Genomic DNA, 9,806 nt, shown 5'->3' on the forward strand with positions numbered 1-9,806 from the left:
AAATCCCCTCGCCTTTATTTGTGTATCATATGCTTTTATGTAATTTCAAGATATTGAGAAGCCATTCTTGTATAATATAAAATATTAAAGTAATATGCAAAATTAATTCATTTTTATTAGTTTAGTTGGATGAATATAAAAGAATATATGTTTGAAATATTCAACCATTTAAAAATGAATCACGCAATTATATTATTAATTTATAACAATAATTTAATTCTAAATTTTATTTATTAATTCTGCGAATTATTAAGTGAATAATATTATTAGGGATTTATTAGTTGATTTCTATGATTAAAAGAGTGTTATTCTCTTTAAATGATTTACGTTTAAGTGGTATATATGGATATATATGCGTTATCAACAATTAATTTTTTAAATAAATATTATCTTATAATCATTTTAATTTATTTAAAAATAAATTAGATAATATTATTTAATTTAAATTAAAGGGTAAAGTATATAAATAGTCTCTGAACTTTAAGGGTGTGTATATTTTGGTCACATAATTTTTAAAACTTGCAATATAGTCATCAAACTTTTAGTTCGTTTTCATTCAGGCCTCTGTCGTTACTGTAACACCTTAAACCTGATTGGGCTTAAAGTGTCACATTGGGCTGCTAAGGCAAACCCTGATCCCTAAAACTATTCATTTTCTTTTCAAATGTATTGAATGGTATCATAATAAAACATAAACAACTGCTATAAAAACATTTTTACAAAACCAGAGCTCCGTGAAACATGATTTAAGTCAAAATAATACATCTTGAAGTTTACAACTCAAATACATAAGTAAGGTTCTATGAATACACATGCCTGCTAAAGCTAAAGCTACAGTACAATACTCTATCGGAGATGCTGGAAGTCCTATGACGACGATGCTCCACGAATTGCTCAAGCTACAAACCTAGCAACGGAAAACATCCGAAGGCTAAGCTTACAAAGTCCAACAATATAATCGCTAATCTAGAGCATCATATGAATTTCATAAACACAAGCATGCTGAAGATTTAATACTAAGCAATAGGTATAAACATGATTCCAATCGGTGCTACCTATGTAAGGTCCTCCAGTTCTATCTCTCGAATCTACATCTCATATTCCCTTAGTCTTCGCTAAGGGCCTCGCCATGAGTATACAAGTACTAAGTCTCTAACTTCATTATCATCCTATAATGCATCACTATGCCAAGCATAATGACGGTACCCAGTATCGCAGAAACGACAGTACTATTACTCAACAATAAGTAAGCATCGTGGTGTAGCTCGAGGTCAGATAGCATCACGGAACTCGCACATATGTTTGCTTAATAGAGGTACCTTGGGTAGACCTGGGTCACACAACATCAACATCTCCCAAGTATCTCAGGCGAGGTTCGGGTCACATAGCATCGACACCTCCCAAGTATCTCAGGCGAGGTCTGGGTCACATAGCATTGACACCTCCAAATACTTTAGGCTAGGTCCGGGTCACACATCATCGATACCTTGCCTGGCTAGTCTACTCCTCTTGAGTACTCGAAACGTTTATGGGTCACATAGCATCAGTCATACGTTCAATAGCAACTAAAGTGCATCTTGCACTGACTTGGATATATGTAATACCCCAAACATCGGGTCAATGACTAAAGTGTAAGGATTGAAAACTTAGTGTTTTAATTTTGATAAATTAAAAAGTTCAAGGATTGATTTGGAAAATGTTGTCTAGGACTTGTTATCAAAGATTAAAGAATGGAAGGGCATTATGGTATTTTAGCAGGAAATGAATTTAAAATTCATTTTAAAAGATATTAAAGCATGTGGGGAATAGAGAAAGAATGAAGTCTGGAAACTTGGGTTATTTTCTCTTCTTCACTTCTCCTACCGTAAACCTCCATTGTTAAGGTATGTTACTTTCAAGTTAGTTATTTCTTTAATTTTTGGGTTGGTTTTAAAGCCTTGAGTGGTATAGAAGCTTAAGGAAAGCTTTAAGGTGAATAAAAACTAAGAGTTGGTGAATTAAGGATGAATAAGTAAAATGGGTTTTTAAGTGAATGTATGAAATTTGGTTAGTAATTGAATTCTAAAAGAATATTTGACTTGTCAAAGGTGTAAAATAAGGAAATTGAAGTCTTAGAAATGATTGAGAACACGTTTGAAAAATTGATATGATTTTTAGTCTCTAGAGTTATATGGAGAAATTTGGATGTTAAAAGGAGATTATTGGATATAAGTTAGTTGGGGTAAATGATAAGGAGTTTAAAGGCATACATAGAGTTAATGGTAAGAGATTTGAGTGAATTTTTAGGGATAGTTCGAATTAAAATAGATGAAGTCTAGGCAAGAGTATCGGTACTGGAAGAACAATACCGATACTATAAGGTTAAATTGCAAGAAATAGTATGAATCAGATTAACAGCATCAATACTGATTGAAGTAGTATCGATACTGATGTGGAGGTATTAATACCATGAGTAAGGTATCGATACTGTAATTGAAAAGGAATTCCAGAATGCAAGAAGGGTATTGATACTAAAGTGGGTATCGATACCATAGAAGAGAAGTATAAGTACTGGGTGTAGAGTACCAATATTGTTCAGCTTGAAATTGAGAACTAGGTGTTTCCTTTAGTATATGAAAATGCTGATTTGGTAATAACTATGTGAGATCCGGTGTTCATTTTGGTTATGTTCATATGTAGATTCCGATCAAGTGTAAGTATAAGACGGCTTGATGTAGTAAGAGATTTAGCGAAAGTGAAAAGAAACTTTGATTAAGGACTTAAGTGAGACAAAGGTGAGTGCATTTTATTTATGCTTTCAAAGTATAAAATGAGGAAGACTTGCGATGAGCCAACCTCGGCTGATTCGGAAAGAAATTGTTTTACTATATATATTTTTATCATGTTTTGTTAAATGATTTTTTGAATGATTTTGGGTATGAATTACCCAAACTATTTTATATGCTAAGTTCTTTTTATCGTATGTGAAATATTTTAATTATATTGATTATGTGAATGATTTCTATGGAGAACAATAAATGATTTCAAATTAAGCCAATGTAAGATTATATGATATATGCGAATATGTGTTAAGTGAATGTGTGCTATGTGAAATGAAATATTATGAGAAAAAGTTCTATGTGAATGAATGATAAACTTGGATAATACTACATGAAAATGTTTATATGAATATATGACCGTAGACTATGTGAATAAAAGATACTTGAATAATAAATGTGAAATAATTATATGGAATAAGCCCAAGGTATATTTTATGAGAATTAAGGGTATAGTTGGCATGCCAAGAGTCGATGATTCTACGCGGTCCTTCGGGACAAATTCTACGTGGTACTTTAGGATAAATTCTACGTGGTCCTTTAGGATAAATTCTACGTGATCCTTCGAGACAAATCTATGTGGTACTTCAGTGCATATTCTACGTGGCACTTCGGTGCAAATTATATGAGAAATGGTGACTGCAATTATAGTGCACAACCTCAATGTACTCACATACCTTGAGTTCTCAGTGATATACGTTGGGCTAATAAAACAAATTAATATAATTTAAACAATGAATAACAATATAAAATGTTCATGAAATGTCTATTGGTTTCTATATGAAATGTTTTCAAGGAAATGTATAATCAAGTGTCAAATAGATATAAATTAATCAATGTTTAATAATATATGTTATAAGTTATGAAGGGTATGTTGTTTTTGTACTTAATGTTTCTTTTGAAAAATTTACATAAATGTTTTATTGCTTTATTATGCTCATTATGCCTCACTAAGTCAAAGACTTAGCGTCTGATTGTTTTCACACGTAGGTTCAGAGACATCAGCATAGTAAACAAGGGTAGGACAACATATCTCTGAAGGATATCAGATCCGAGTGAATTAAATAGTATGTGATTTGATTGTTTGCAAATTGTTGGCATGTACTAAAAATGTGTAAATCATAGATGCTCTGATATGTATTTTAATTATGTGATATTAAGTTTTCATTTTCTTCTGTGTCAAATAAAAGTAAAAAAGTCAAATTTTAGTCAGTTTTTCAAAGTTTTCAATTGTTAAAAAGTCAATGTGACACATCAGATTCGTATCCGGGTCAAGTACGGGTCAGGGTGTTACAATAATATATTCAAATATTTTATGCACTTAAAACAATCGTTCTATTGCTAAAGTTACTCGGGTGTCGTCATCCTTTCACGAGCGACACACAAGAGCATAAATCTTATGGAATCTTACCTCATAAGATTTTTATGGTTATCACACAATTAATGCTATTATCTTATTATTATTATTATTATTATTATTATTATTATTATTATTATTATTATAAGGCTCTCATCTAGAGCTACGCCCTAACACACGTCAACTGATGCCACACTGCTATTGAACTTATAGAAGTCAGGTGAGGTCAAATCCTCTTCATCGAGACTATCCCGCTCGTCCTCTCACCTAAGACGTTATGTGAGGGGTATTATTACTTATAGGGTATTTTGCTCATTTCTACCTCCGGAGAGGTCTCTAAGCATTTTAGAATTTCCCAGTGATTATGGTGTCTATAGTACATTGAATGATCCACTGGTTAGCCCGATACCTGACTCGGGCTCGTTATTGGGTAACAACATTCTTAACGCTCTTATCGTACTTCTCTCAATATGTTGAACTATGTTTTGATATAACAATTTAAGGCAAAATGTTTTTGGACTTGAATTAAATTTATTCAAATTTTTCAAAAGGTTTCAAAAATAATTCAAAGTCCATTAAATTCATATTTGAGCAAAAATATTAAGAGGTATGATACCCCTATGAATGCGTATCAATACCCCTATGAATGGGTACCGATACCCCTATCAATACCTCTTATGAACGGGTACCTATACCCCTATGAATGGGTATCAATACCCCATGAAGGCTCAAATTACAAAATACAAAATGGGTACTGATACCCCTTTAGAGGTACTGATACCCCAAGGCTCCAACGGCTAGTAAACAACTAGTTGATCTGAATTTAATGAAGGGGTACCGATACCCCTATCAATACCCCCTATTATGGACAACTTTGTTTTGTAGACAAATAATCCCCAAATGGCTCTAAAATATCTCCAACGGCTATATACGACTTCAAACTCATTTCAATCTATAAATACAAGCTGATGACACTTGAAAAAGCAGAGAACAACTATTCAAGCATTCAAACACAAGAGAAGAAGTTTTTCATTCTTATTTTCATTCTCTCTTGTAAATATTATTCTAGCACCTACCTTAGAAAGGTTTTCTTATTTACATTTTTTTCATTGTAAAGGGGTTTTGGTTCTAGCTGATCCCGTGAAAAGCTAGGGAAAGGTTCTAGTTTAGCCCATGAAAAACTAGGGAGTTCGTAAAGGTTATCTCTTTGTCCTTGAAAAAAAAAGAACAAATTAGTGAATTTGTTGGAAAATGCTTGGTGAGGAGCTGATGTAGTGGATGTAGATTTGCTTGAGAAGTCGAACCACTATAAATCGCTTTGTAATTTTCTATCTTTCAATCTTCTTACTCCCTAAACACAAAAAATGTTTCGACCCCTCTTTGCAAACCGTTTTGGTTGTCAATTCGAGCTTCCATAAAACCCAACACAATACCCTTGAAGTAGTGAAATGACTTGTCCATTTTCAGTTCACTGACGTTCTCGAAGCACTATGCTCTTCGTCAATACTGAATCTATCGTTCTGTTCATCGGGTATCTCATGTACTGATTCTCAATCCCAACTATCTGTATACGTCATCAATTAAATATATGCTAGTGTATTACGCTTAATATGGTTACACCCGGTGTAACCTACTTTTACAAGTGTTTTTAGGTATGTTGGGTCATTTATGTCCCTCACGGGCTAAGTCTTACTATTACGTAGGGTTGAGCAACGAAACCGAGAAAAATCGAAATAAACCGAGTAAAACGGTTCGATTCGGTTCGGGTTTACCTTTTACGATTATGTTTCAGGTTGATTTAAACACTCAATTATCTTAATTCGGTTCGGTTCGTATTTTCCATATAGAACCCATTTGTTCTATATTGAACCGAATAAACAAATTCAAAGTTCAAACTAATGTCTAGTCGGTTCAACCTAATATTTAGCCCAATTAAAGTAAATACAAAAATAAAACACTAAATCTAAATTAAATATTTTCTTCCTTTAGTTTTAGATTACAATTCATGCTTCAGTCGTTCTCCAGTCTCCACTATTTTCATTTGTGCCTTTCTTCGACAGAGCTTCAAGCCTTCAAGTTCAAGCTTTTAACACTCAGCCAACTTTAAGACATCAATTGATTGCTCTCTCGTCCTCACTTTCCTTTCATTGGTATCTTGATCGTGATTTCATACGGTAAATAGTATTAAAAATATTTTGGTGTGTGAATTTAGGGGTGTGAATTTAGGGGGGTTTGTTGTAGGTTTCATTGTTGATTGTTCTTACTCTTTTAACTTTTCGTTCTTAATGCTGCTTTGGTATTATCAACACTGCTTATATACTAAGGAATTCATGCATCACTATGGTCTCTATAGAAATTTAGACAGCTAGTGGATAAATGAACGTATTTGGGAGTTTCTTCAGCTTTAATTTCAATAAAAAATAGTCGTGACTTGTTATTTGTTCCGTTAAGCTCATTTAAGATACTACATAGCTGACATGTCATTGTATAAGAGTGGTAAGGTGTGTTGCTAGTTATATTTGTAAGATAGATATTTTAAGAAATTTGTCTATTTCATGATAGTTATTTCGTACTCGTTATGGATACAAATTCATGTCTAATGCTTTGAGACTTTTACATACTAATTTGAACCAATCTGAAAAAAATGAGAGCACGAAATTTTCTTTGGTCTGGTCTAGCTCTAAATTTATTGTAATAGTGTCAAGAGCAACCTTATGTTGAAAATGAAAATGGAGATCCATAATTATCTATTTTTCCATCTCTTTATTCTTTATTTCAATCATACAAGCATTCATATTATCCTCTTTAGATTGATTTTTCTATGAGGAATTAATTATAATTCAAGTTATATTTCAATTTTAAGCCTATTCCTTTTTGATGTTGTAGATTGGTTTGAGGTGACGAACAAAGAAGGAAGTTATATCTGGTAAAGGTAAATAGATATTTTTCCATTGTTGATTGCTTTGATTAATATCGATTGGTATGATAAATAGATTTCATTTTGGTTGACACTTGACAATAATTTATAACTAGTTTTTGTTTTGGAATCTTGTCTTTTGCATTTTTCCTGAATTACATTCATGTTCCAGTCTGCCTTGTGCATATGAGAAAGCTATGCAATGCCATTTTATCATTTATTTGAAAAAAATATGAGTATATATGGCTAGAACGTAAAGTGATATGCCTTTCTTTATATCTTTTATGGCATAAGTTAATATTCTTCTGTTGATTGATAGTTGTACATCGTATGGGCTTATTCTCCAGTTAAATTGTATAAACAGATTGACAGTTGTAACTAGATACGTGCTACTGTGTGAATTTTAGGTTCTTATTTTTTTGTTTATATTGACACTTTGAATCTTAGTTCTGCCATGGCTCTCCGAGTTTGTAAACTATTTTTTTTCCTTCAGAAAATGAAATCTTCATCATTTAGTGTTACTCCTATGTTCCGTGCTGATGCTGAGACTCCTGGTGATCCTCCAAATAATTCAAATGATGTTGTCAAAATTGATTTATTAGCTGCAACTTCTTCAAGCATCCCTTCGAATCTTTAGCAGCCTTTAAAAAAACATGAGGCAGGTTAGGTACCACAAGTTCTATAGTTTGAGAACATTTTACAAAATTACCTTGTGTAGTTGGAGATATTCCACAATATAGCTGTAATTATTGTGGTAAACCCCTTAAATGTCCAACTAAAAGTAGAACTAGTGTCTTGCATAATCATATGAAATGTTGTCCTAAGTACCCATTTAACAAGGTAGATGAAAAACAACATAATTTGTGTTTTAAATCAGAGGATGATGGGCAGAAAAGTTCAGGTTCAGTTATTTGGAAATTTGGCCAAACATTATGTAGAAAATATAGTGCTAGGGTGATTATCATGGATGATTTGCCTTTTAGAGTTGTTGAGCATGAGGGATTTCGTGATTTTTGCAATATGATGCAACCTAGATTCCAAGTTCCCTCTAGGCTCACTATAACAAAGGATTGCATGGAAATTTACTTGGAAGAAAAAGATAAACTTATTAAGTATTTTAAGAGTTTCAATCAAAGGGTTTCTCTCACTACTGATATATGAACTTTTAGGCAAAACCTTAGTTACTTGTGTCTTATTGTTCATTTTGTTGATGATGAATGGAAATTACATAAATGAATCTTAAATTTTACACCCATTCCTAATCATTCGGGTGATGTGATAGGGAAATGTATTGAAAAACACTTGCTTGAGTGAGAAATAGATAAGGTGCTCACAATCACAGTATATAATGCTAGCTCCAATGATGTTGCGATCAAGTATATAAAAAAAGCTAAACAATTGGAAATAAAGCATTTTAGGGAGTGATTACCTTCACATGAGGTGTTGTGCACACATATTAAATCTAATTGATAGAGAATGTTTGAAATATTTGAATGACCCAATTTTTAGAATTCGTTCGGCTGTTATATATGTTAGGTCATCACCAGCTAGGATACAAAGGTTTAAGTTGTATGTTGAGCAAGAAAAAATTGAGAGCAAGGGTTTAGTTTGCTTGGATGTTGAAACTAGATAGAACTCAACATATTTAATGCTAGATACTATCTTGAAATTTGAAACAACTTTTGATAGGTTGGGAGAGCAGGATTTTAAGTATAGAGATGAGCTTTCAAGTTCAAAAATGAAGGGTATACCTATTAACTTAGATTGAGAGCATGCTCGTGCTTTATTGCCATTTTTAAGAGCCTTTTATGATGCTACATTGAAGTTGTCTGGTTCTTCATATGTTATTAACAATTATTATTTTCATGTTGTGTTTGGCATTGGAATGAGAATTAATGATAAGCTAAATGATCCAAACTCAAGCATAAAACTTATGGTTGCAAATATGAGGGAAAAATATCACAAGTATTGGGAGAATGTGAAAAATCTTAATCCGCTCTTATTCATTTCTATGATTTTAGATCCTAGACATAAGATGAATTATGTAATCTTTGTGATTGAAGAAGTTTACCATGTTAAGAAAGCTGGGCAGTTGAGTGAAATTGTAAAACAAACTTTAAATGAGTTGTTTGATCATTATAGTTTGTTAAGTGGTATATCCCAAGAGGAACCAAGTTTTTCTTCTCAATATAATGTCTCTAGGGTTGAGAATGATGAGCTGCTTGATTTGTTTGCTTATTCCAAGACCAAGTACAAAAGGAAGAGGGTTGAAAGTGTGTTTAGTGAAGGAAAATCTGAACTTGAAAAGTATTTGGAGGACAAAGTAGAACCTGATGTTAACAAATTTCTTTAATGACTCGAGATATTTTGTCAATTCCTATATCTACAGTGGCTTCAGAATTTGTTTTCAGCACTAGAGGTCGTGTTCTTGACTCATTTCGGAGTTCTTTAACTCCAAAAATTGTTGAGTGTCTCATTTGTGCACAAAACTGGCTGAGAGCATCACCTGTAGCAATCCAAAAAGATGAACAAATTGAAGAACTTGAGAACATTGAGAGTGGTAAGTAATAATTATATAAACACTTGTAAATATATTTTCTTACCCATTTCTGTAAATATTCTTACTTCTAAATATTTTTTGACTTTTAATAGATTTCGAAGATTTAAGGCTAAATGAAATAATGATGACCATTGATGATTGATCGAAGATGGAACA

The sequence above is a fragment of the Hibiscus syriacus genome, unplaced genomic scaffold (assembly GCF_006381635.1).
Source record: "Hibiscus syriacus cultivar Baekdansim isolate YM2019G1 unplaced genomic scaffold, ASM638163v2 tig00111273_pilon, whole genome shotgun sequence".
In the NCBI taxonomy this organism is placed as follows: Eukaryota; Viridiplantae; Streptophyta; class Magnoliopsida; order Malvales; family Malvaceae; genus Hibiscus; species Hibiscus syriacus.